General features: G+C 37.7%; 1 pseudogene; it reads right to left on the reverse strand.

Moving 5' to 3' along the window:
* Positions 1-292: 292 nt before the first annotated feature.
* LOC102020329 lies at positions 293-980 on the reverse strand (annotated as a pseudogene).
* Positions 981-11,666: the final 10,686 nt, after the last annotated feature.

Here is an 11,666-nt window from a genome sequence, read left to right on the forward strand (position 1 = left end):
AAAACTTCACTAAACTTTAATTACCTCTGTGAAACCTCTATCTCCAAATTCTGTCACATTGGGGAATATAGTTTTAACATATGAATTTTATTTTTCAAAACCACCATTTTTATTTATACAGAGTCCTAACCACTCTAGTGGTAGGAATGGAAGAGGTTCTTTTTTCATTCCAAGGGCCTTCACACTGTTGGTTTGTTGTTACCAAACACTAGGCAAATGTATCATGGATTTGATAAACTAATGACACTGTTTAGTGTCTCTACTAGAGCAAATGGTGAGTTGCAATCTTGGTTTATGTAAGAACTCTGAATTTTGGGTTTTCAACTCTGACTCCTATTTTTGAAGATTTGAAATCAATTGGGAGAATTGTAGACAGGATATAATTGCAGTTTCCACTGTCTGTTCAAATGTCTAATCAAAATTTCTTCTTCACTTTTTTTTTTCAGGGAAGGTGGCTGACTCAGTTTGTTTAACACTTGCTTCAGTGGCTTTAAATCCATAGCAGTAATCTGCAGGGCCAGACTAGTACACCTGAGGGCTTTGTTCTTCATCTATACCAATTAAAATCATACAACAACCCAATGGCTCATTTCAGCATTCTGTTCAAAGACTTGAGAAATAACAGCAGTTCTTTCACACAGCATATTTCCAATTAGCTGCCTCATAGCCTGCCCTCTACACCAAGGATCTGCTGTTGGTTTCATTCTGGTTATCACACAGCTGATGTTTTCAGTTATCTTGAATAAATGACTCACTGTACTGGAATCCAGTCATTTGTCAGGTACTTTTTTCTGTGTAAAAATTACTGCACAGTCACTAACCCTGACAGCTACTGATGCAAGACCAGCCTGATTAACAGTCTTCAAAGCACACTCTACTTGGTAGAGCCAACCCTCAGGCAACAACCAAAACAAAACAAAACAAAACCCAGTAATGTAGTGGTCAAAATCGGTGCTGGACCACAGGACATGTTGGTGCATCCATTACCTCAACTGATCCTCGGGATCTCCTGGCTCCTGCACCGGGCATACAAGAAACATGTACATTTTACAGATACACAATGTAGTTTATATCAGATTTCTAATTAACACATCTCTTGATTTATCTCTTATGTTCTTATCACCTTCAAACATGATGCAGAAACCCTGATACTAATATGGATTTATAAAAACCTACAGCTTACCTCATTTCAACAAAATTGTGATACATAATTGAATCTGTAATTCTTCAGAAAGATGTCTTGTGGAAATATCAACCATATTTGTGGATTCATTTCTTTAAGATTATTCCTATTGGATAGAACCTAATGCTCTCTCGCTTATGTTACAACTAACTCCACATTCTTGTTAGTGTATATAGAAACATAGTAGTGTGTTACTGTTTAACAACCACCTCTCTAGAGGAAAAACATAATACATGTACATTATAGATTTTACTGATATAAAGGATATGTAGCATCTAACTTACAAATACTAAAATAACCTTATTGTAAATACTAAATACTAATACTAAAATAACCTTATTGTAAATTCTGTGTAGCCAACTAATTTTCACAGAATGCTCTTACTAATTTTCCCCTTCGTATATCTTTAGCCAACCTACAGTTGCAATACACAAATAAGGGTAATTCTGATGTGAATGTTGTTTGGTAGTACTATCTATGTTAACGAGTAAAATGAGAGTGAAATAAGAGTTGAGTATCTGAAATTGAAATTGCAGAGCATGAGTAACTTTGCTGAGTTGGAAATTAGATTTCAAGCACTTGAAGGGCACAGTCATGCATCACTTACTGGGGATGTGTTGTGGAAAATGCATCACTCAGTGATTTGGTCACTGTGCAAACATCATAAAATACACAAATCTAGATTGTGTAGGTTAATCATTCCACGTGGCCTCTCACAATCAAGAGACACAGTAAACAGAGGATGTGTGAGGCTGCTGATGTAATGCAGCATATTGTTTTACAATCAATATTTTTATAAGTAGAAGGAGTAGCCTAAAATAATGAAAAGGTATAGTACAGTGAATACGTACATCAATAACATACTTGCTTATTGTCATTACTAAGTATATGTACTGCTCATAATCATATGTGATATCCTTTTATATGGTTGACTGTGCAACACATCTGTGTACAAGCACCCCCATAAACACACAGAAGTGCTTTGGGCTATGATGTCACAGTGACTACAATACCACCAAGTAATATAAATGTTTCAGCTCCATTGTAATATTATTGAAACCCTACTATACAGATAGTCTGAGGTTGACCAAAGCATCAATATGTGATTCATGGCTATATTTTCTCCAGTTTTTGTACTAATCACATTTTAATAGCTATGGATATTTTAAATTTTAATCTATAGTATTAACATGTCCTCCATTGTATACTGAAGTAGATAATCAGTGAAACAATAACTCGAGACCTGATTTGAAGTTTTTAAAAAATCTGTTGTATAAATACTCTACCCATGGCTGATTTCAGCATTCCAGTTTGGTGACTTGTCAAATGCAGAACTGGGAATCAGCACACCATTATATAATATTTCCGCCGTATAGATTCAGTAACATAATCTCAAAATACAGACTGTAGTAAGCTACTTTTGTTTTTAATGACTTAGTTTTATTTTCCTAATTTAATTTTTCATAATGTCTGTATTTAATGACTGGCTTGCAAGATTACTGAAAATTTAACAACTGAATCTCACTGTCCGGTTTGAGTTTATTTCAGCACACCACGGTGTGTGTGTGTGTGTGTGTGTGTGTGTATGTATAACTCACTACCCTATTGTGTTAGGAGTGAGAATGGAAGAAGGTATCATGGCAGGGGGACATGACAGAAGAAAGCTGCTCACCTAATGGCAACCAGGAGCACAGAGAGGGAAATTAAAGAGGGAAGGGGAGCAAGGGAGAAGAATACACCATCCATGGTCGCACCCTCCGTGAACCAACTCCTCCAATCAGACACTATCCTAACAGCATGGTGAGCTGTGAATACGTCGATGGCTTAATCCGCTGATGAGTATAGCGCCCCCAAGATCAGATCACCTTCCCAAAGCTCCACCTTCGAACGCATAGACTTTTGGGAGACATTTTATATCTAAAATGTACAATTCTCCTTTGTTACTATGTTGTGCTCCAGAATAAAGTCAGTATGTATGGCACACACTGAGAGTAGGGGGCTGTGCTTCACCTCCTGCGGGGTGGAGTATCTGCACAGATTATTGGGGATTCTTCTGCACAGAAGAGTGTCTCTTCTTTACTTCTTTATTTAGTCAACCATGTTGTGTATCTGTATGAACCTATGGATATGTTTTTTTGTTTGTTTGTTTTGGTTTTTGTCTTTTTGAGACAGGGTCTCACTATGCAGTTCAGGCTAGACTTCAGCTCGCTTCATAGCCCAGGCTGGTCTCAACCTCCCATTGATCCTCCTGCCTCATCCTCCTGAGTGCTGGGATTGCAGGCATGCGCCACCATGCCCAGCTAACATGTAGATATGTTTTAGATCTTGGATTATAATCCAGTGCTACTACATTTTGTTCAGGATTTGACTATCAGGAGCTCTTTCAATTGCCTTTCAGTGTAACCCTTTGACATATTCCTCTTTTGGGGAGTTTGCTGTTGTTAGCATTTCTTTACTTTCTAGCACCAGCAGGTGCTCCCAGATCATCTTGTATACTTCTATTTCCCACTCCAGTCCTAGAACCAGCAATATTTCCAACGGACAGCTTCCCTTTATCTGAGAATGGTGTTACAAACAAAAAACAGCATGAAACTATTTGTTGCTATTGGGGTATCGTTGTTCCTAGATCTTCTTAGCTGTTAATGCAAGGAAATGATGTGCACTAATTCACGTGTATGTGCCAGTTTGTAAATCTATGTGTAGCCATCTGTTTTACATTGGGCCTGAACGTGATTTCATGTTAACACCTCCAAATGTAGTGCATTACTGTGTAGATCAACTTCCCTGCTCTCTTCACTCAGCTGTAACTCTCTGAAACAGAGACCCTGGCACCCCACTTCTCACAACTCACCAGTTACCTCAATGGAACTAGTGAAAATCAGCCTTACTTTTCTGTTTCACGAATCACTTTCTTAAATAACATTTGCACAAATTATTTCATTGTAACTCCTTATAAAGTACTACTATGTCAGCTTTAAAATCAGGAAATACAAAATGTGAGATCACGGAGTTTGCTAAGGGGATAAGAATCACCTAAGTCTTCCACAATGATACTCAGAGCTAACCAAACAGGTTTCCTCAGCTAAATAATAAGTACTATATCTACCATAGAAAGTATGAGGCTGAGGTTTAGAAATTATAACTGGCCCAAGCACATACATTAGTGAATTGTGGAGCTATTCCAGTTCTGGCTAGGAGAATAAAGATTACATTTATTGGGCAAGGTGATCGAGGTGATCTAGACTCGGTGATCTAGATTCTTTAACCTTTTTCAAGAAAGCGTTTCAATTAGAGTCACCCTACTTCTCTTCCCCTTCTTATTAGGGGCCTGAATATAAGTAATCTTACCAGTTTATTTTCCTGTTGTTACCCCAGTTCTCTGTACTTAACCCAAACCTCTCCTAGCTCCCAAGCTTTCCACTGGGCTCCCTGATACCTCTACTCCATCATCACCCAGTGCTCTTTACCCTCAATCTCTTCTCATATAGTTTCTTTCCCTTTTTCATATAAATGTAGTTCAGCTCTCCTTTGAGCACCATGAGTTTTCTGCAGTCCTTCATGTGTAAAGGTTTTATTCTCACGAGCAACCTAATTAAGGTTTGGGGGTGAATTTGGAGCCTGAGTTATTTCCTACTGTCTTTTCCTTAAATGCTATGTGTCCAGTTTTACCCCTCAAAAACACATATGTTGAAACCCTAACTGATTGTACCTCTAAGTGTAACCTAGTAGATATGAGATATAACTTCAATTATGAGTCATAATTATTTAAGATGGAGGCATACTAGATTAGAGAAGGCCTCCCAATCAAATATAAGTAATTTCCTCATAAAAAGAGGAAATTTGAAGACAGACATACAAGCAAGAAGAATGTCATGTAAAATGAAATGTGTTAGTCTGTTTGGGTTGCTATAACAAAAATATTATTGATCAAGTGGTTTAAACAACAGAAATTTGCTTTCATCTTTCTAGAGGCTAGGAAGTCCAAGATCAAGGTGCTGGCCGATTCAATGTTCAGGATGGGCTTACTCTCTCTTCCACAGATGGCTGCTTTCTCACTGTGTCCTCACATGACAGAAAGGGTGAGAGAATTCCCTTGAGTCTCTTTTATAAAGGACACTAATTTCGGACTAGGGATTTAGCTCAGTGGCACAGCGCCTGCCCCCGCAAGCGCAAGGTCGTGAGTTCGATTCCCAGTATCAAAACAAAAAAGGACACTGATTTCATTCGTTAGGGGTCCACTCTCAAGATCTAATTAACTTTCCAAAGCTTTGGTTCAAACAACCATAATATTTGGGTAGGGATTTCAACTGGGGGGAAAGAACACGCAATCAATAACAATGGCAGAGATCTGTAAGCCAAGGAACACCAAAGATTGCCAGTAAACCATCAGAATCTAGAGGAATGGCATAGAACAGATTTTCCCTCACTGCCCTCAGAAGAAACCAATTCTACAAAAACCTTCAGGTCAGATGTTTAGACTGCAGAATTTAGTGGCAATGAATTACCAACATTTAACTCACCCAATTTGCTCATAACTTGAAATCACTAAATTTATGATTTAAAATATCCCCCAAAGTTCTGGTATTGGAAACTTAATCCCCAACACAAAAAAATGTTGAGAGGTAGAAACTTTAAGAGAAAAGCACCCTCATAAATTAGTTATTGTCATTAGGTCAGGGATGACATTATCTTGAGAGTTGATTTGGTATAAAATCCAGTTCAGCCCTCTTTGTGCATGCTTTCCTGCCAGGTGATGCCTTCTGCTCTGCTGTAATGCATCAAGAAGGCTCATCAGATGTGTCCTGTCAATCTTTGATTTACCAACCTCCACAATCATAAACCAAATAAACCTGTATTGTTTATAAATTGCCCAATTTGTGGTAGTCTATTATAGCAGCATAAAATGGACTGAAATACAATTTATGATACTTTAATATAGAAACTCTACCAAACACCATAGCTACCTACACCAAAGACTTTATTAGAGGTTTAATTTGGCTCATGGTTAGGAGATTAAGTCCATAGTCAGCTGGTTCCAAGGCAGAAACAATCATGGTGTAAGGGGATGGCAGAGCAAAGATGCTTAATTCATGACATCTAGAAAGCAGAGAAAGGGAACAGTGCCAGAGAGAAAGAGTCCAGGGATCACTTATAGCATTCAAGATTATACCTCTATGACCCACGCAGAAATGCATAAAAGTGCACTTCACTAATTCCCTGTGTGTTTCTTAATCTAATCAAGTTGATATATTACAATGAACAGTCATGATTCACTCCTGTCATCTTGTCATCAAAATACATCTTCTTAAATTATAATTTATCTCCAACTATACCCAGTAATAAATTAATAATCCTGCCTAACATGATAAACTACCTTGTATGTAAACAAAAACACAATAAGTCCTTTTCAAAAATCTCATAAGTTCCAAGATTTTTCCAAAGTCCAAATCAAAAACTTCTCCAACCCTCATGGCAAACTCTGGCCTGGAGACCTCTGTAAAACTGCAAAAACTACAATAAGCTATTGTATCTCAAGGAACAGTGGTACAGGGTAAACTGTCTCATTCAGGAAAGGAGGAATAGGAGGATAGAAAACAATAAAACCACAGCATGTCTAAAACCCAACAGGGCAAACATTAAACCCTCTAGCTCCATGTCTAGCATCTGGAGCACATGGAGCTGAGATGTGAACCTGGTTTTGCTCATGACCTTCAGCAGATGTTTCACATTCCTGGCTTCTCTGAATTCTTGTGGTCTCCACTGCTTCTTTGGCTTAATTATCACAGCTTCACAACTACCCTCTCAGATCCTCTTTTGAAATCGGATTGGAAACCTCCCTGACCCCATAATTCTTGCATTCTGTGTGCCAGTAAAAGTAGCATCACCCAAATGATACCAAGATCTGCTGTTACCAGGAGCAGTCACCAAGCCTACTTGGACCATGGCTATAGCAGCCTCTGAATATCTGAATGGCTGAACACAGTGAAATGAATCCCGGGGAATCAATTTTCTAGGAGGACCCTCTTGAGCAGTGGTACCAGGGATTCTTCTTAAATGAAAAGTTTACATTTCTGTTCCTTTGATCCTGCTTGTACTTGGTTTCTTTTTAATGGTACTAATCTTTTCAGTAATCATACCTCCTTTGGCCCCAAATTTACATGTTTCCTTTTAACCCCAAATTTAAGTTTTTCAAATATGTCTGGTCTGTTTTTCTCCCCTGACTCTCACCATAAATCTAACAAAAGGGCAGCCAGCAGTATCCACACCACAGTGTGAATGTTGGGCTGCCTTGAAAATTCCTACACCAGATCAGTAAGTCCACTGTCCTTAATCTCACTCTCCCTCAAAGTCTCAGGACACAGACAAAATGATGACAGTTTTTGCCAGTGTGTCAAATGCATCAGATCTAGTCCATTTCTCAATATTCTTCATTACCAACTGAAATCTCATGAGCCTGGACTTTACTGTACACATTACTGTCAGAGTTCTGATCCTCCGAGTTCTGATGAGAGTCACCCATCATGCTCCGCTTGTAGCATTCTAGGGGCTCTACAGCCTGCTTCTCCAACTTTCCCAAATACCTCCCACAAACCAGTTTCAAAAGCTCCTTTCCAAACCACATGATTAAGTATAGTTATAGCAACAACCCCACTTCTCTGGTACCAATTTTCTATATTAGTCAGCTTTCCCATCTCTGTGACATAATACTCAACAGCAACAACTTTAAAGAAGAGAGGTTTAATTTTGTTCACAGTTTCACATTGCTTCATAGTAAGCTGGCTGAAAGGCAGAAACACCGTGGTTGGCAGGATATAGTGGAACAAAGTTCATGACAGCTGAGCAAGGGAACAGTGTCATCGAAGGAGTCAGGGACCATATATGGTATCCAAAGTCATGTTTCCACGTTTGACTCAGAAGCACACAGAACTGTACTTCGCTAATTAACCCAATCAAATTTGACATATCCCAATTAACAGTCACACCAACTCTCTGGGAAAACGCTGTTTTATTTTAAGGCACATAATATTCACTCCAACTCTTCCTTCAGATCTCAGTTTAATGATTATTTCCTCCCAGATACTTCCTTGCTCAGGATATTTTATATAAACTCTCAGAGAACCATTTTCCTTCTTTTTGGAACGTTTATTCGCCTTGCTCTGCAATCACACATGTTTTAATATTGTTTGATTAATATTTCGCCTCACCTCCAGACCCTAAGCTTCATGGGAGCAGAAAATTTCTGTTTTGCACACGATGATCTCCCCAGTGTAGGTGCTCAGCAAATATTTACTAAGTGAATAAAAGCATCTCATTGTTTTAAAAGTTAGCTCATTTTTGAGATGTAAATATAATCCACCCAGACTTAGCAGTCACACAATGTTTAGTATGTACATGAATGTCAGACATAATAGGGCACTGAGATTTGTGTTATCATACTTGCTTCCTGAGCAACACTTGGCTTCTTTCTCAGCCCTGTTGCTTGCTCTTGTGCACTTTTGCTGATATTTTACTGACTTCCATTCCATAAATTTGTAGCCTCCAAAACCTTTCAAACATTTTAAGGAGACTTGGTATGGTAGTACTATCTCCTAGCACTGAGACACAATACCCGATACTCACAAAGCAGGAAAGTTTATTTTAGTTTATGGTTTCCAGATATTCAATACATGGTTAGCAGGTTCCCAGTTAGAAACCTTATGGTGGAAGGACATAGTGGAGCAAAACTGTTTAACATATGGAAACCCAGAAGCAGGTCAGGGAAACACTGTAGAGTGGTAGGAATGAGAGATTAGATGTAGATCCCCAGGTCAGACCTCCACGACCCATCTAGACACCTAGAACTGTGCTCCACCAATCTTTGAGGCAGATTTCCAAAGCCAATCAATTTGAAACTCTACCCTAACCATTACAGTAGGCTCTGATACTTATGTAAAATTTTGTGGTAGTAATTGACACTTTTTAATCTACTGTAACTATTACCTAGTATCTTGACTGTAGTCCTACTTGTGATCATGTTTATCTTCTATTCCAGGTACTAAATCATTAAGAGGCAAATAACCGGCTGTTAATTTTAGCCCCAGGTAAAGAAAATACTTATTATTTTCCAAACACTTGCTACAGATAGTGCTATCTTCAAGTTAGACAGGGATGCATCATTACTAATCTTGGAAGAGACAATGTTTTGTGATCAATGTGAATGCAAGGATGCCACCACCTACAGGTTACTTCTTGGAGTTTTGTCTTTGTACACGTGTTAACCAGCTTTCCACCATAGTGATAAAATACATAAGAAAATCAACTTTAGAAAAGGAAAGATTCATTTTGGTTTAGAGTTTCAGAAATTTCAGTCCACGGTCATTTGGTCCTGCTGTCTTTGGGCCTGTAGCAAGGCGAAACATCATGATAGGAGGTGTGTGGTAAAGAGGAGTTTATTCACTTTATTGCAGCTAGGAAGCAAAAAGAGAAATTCCCCCTAATGCCCAATAGTCAAATTTTCCATACCACTCAATTGGAAACAACTGTTAATAAATGTTTCCTCTGCCATGCTCAGTATACTGATGAGCCTGTCAAAATCATTCTTCATCTTTGTTACAGTGTTTTGATTTCAAGAATTTCATTTTAATTCTTAGAGTTTCTCTTTGCATACATTACCTATCTACTCTTACATACTGTTCAGTTTTTCCATTAGATCCTTTAGTATGTTAATCACAGTTATTTTAATTACTGGTGTGATAGCTTGAACCTCTCTGTCATGTCTGAGTCTGGGTACTGGATTTGTCTTTTGAAACTGTTATTTTTGTTTTTGTTATTACCATTTTATATATGATGTGGTCTGAATGTTTATGTCCCCTCAAAATGCATATGTTGAAACCTAATCACCAATGTGCTAAAGTTAGGAGGTGGGACCTTCGGGAGGTGATTAGATAATGAGAATGAATCCTCCATGAATCGATCAGAGAACTTATAAAAGAAGCCCCAGAGAAATCCCTGGACCCTTCTACCATTTGAAAACTCAGTGATAGGATATCAACTATGAAGAAGAAAGAAGGCACTCACCAGACTCTGAATCTACTGGTTACTTGGTTTTAGACTTCCACTCTCTAGACAGTGAGAAATAAATTTCTGTTGTTCATAATCTACCAAGCTTATGGTGTTTTGTCATACCAGCCTAACCAGACTAAGCTCATATGCCATGTAATTTTTTGTTGAATGTTGGACATAATGTATGAGGTAAAAGAAAATATGGATGTTAGTGTGGTGTTTTATGTTTAGCTCTCTAAGATTTAGGCCATGTTTACTGTCTGCTGTAGTTGTGTCAGAGGGTAGAGCCATTTCAAATTGTCTTTTCCCCTCTTCCTTCTTATCATTTTGTGTCCCTACAGTCTTTTTAAATAAAACCTGAGGCTTGCAATTCCCTGTTTAAACAGGAACCCTGTTGATATATTGATAATATGTGGAAGGCAGGAAAGTAATAAGGTCATATGATTTGGTGTTAGTCTTTCTGTGAGTCTGACGTGGGTATTTTCCTTCCCCATGTGGACGCTAGAGGGGAAGGAACTGAACTGTGAATATTTCCCTTGCACAAGCTGGTTAGGTTTCAACAAAACTCTAGTCTTTTGGTGCTAGTAAAGTAGTTCCAAGGCTTAGAGAACAGAGTGTTCTAGCAATATTTCAAATGATCCCTTTTATTTTCCTCCTGCTGGAAGCCTGAAAGGGATTTCTCTTAAATTTTCATAGTGAGACTATTGTAGGGCTCTTGGAAGTAAAATCCACAGAAATATGCTTCCCCATGACTGAGCCCCTTTTGAGAATTTTAATTCTTAAAATAGTCCATATTGAATTAGCAGTTCTTCAAACATGATTTGAAGTGTTCCCATTTATCCTTGATTGTGAGTGTGGGGGCTTCTGCTTTAGAATCCCTTCTTTAGGTAAAATGTAATTATCTGTTATCTGTCTATCTACTCAGTTTTGGGGAAGAACTTTGCCCTTTAATCTCAATTCTCTGCAGAATTGAAGAATTTTTAGTTTTGATTTCCTTCAGCTTTTTCTTTTTTATGGGTATGTGAGTAATGACCTTCAAAAATTTTTTTCCAGGTCAAACTGGAAGACAGAAGTAAATAGATTTTACTTTTACACTTTACATGTATTTAACATAAATTTAGACTATACATATAATGTACATTTGTAATATACATGTTAGTATATAATTTCTAATATACATGTACATTCTAAAATGATTTCTTTTAATTCTTCTCCTTTCAGAAATGTATATATGTACACATAAAAACTATACCAGCATCTTGTAGCTTTTGGTAGTTTGACTAGGTAAACATTCCATGACATTCTTTTATATAGTTGCCTAATATTCCATTTATCAATTTCTTAAAATTTATTAGTAAAATACACTAGTGTAGAACATATATTTGTTGTTTTTTTTTAAATTTTTTTTTATTTTAAAGATAAAAGGAGGGAAACATTAACA

Source organism: Chinchilla lanigera, unplaced genomic scaffold (assembly GCF_000276665.1).
Source record: "Chinchilla lanigera isolate Chin_1 unplaced genomic scaffold, ChiLan1.0 scaffold00071, whole genome shotgun sequence".
Taxonomy (NCBI): Eukaryota; Metazoa; Chordata; class Mammalia; order Rodentia; family Chinchillidae; genus Chinchilla; species Chinchilla lanigera.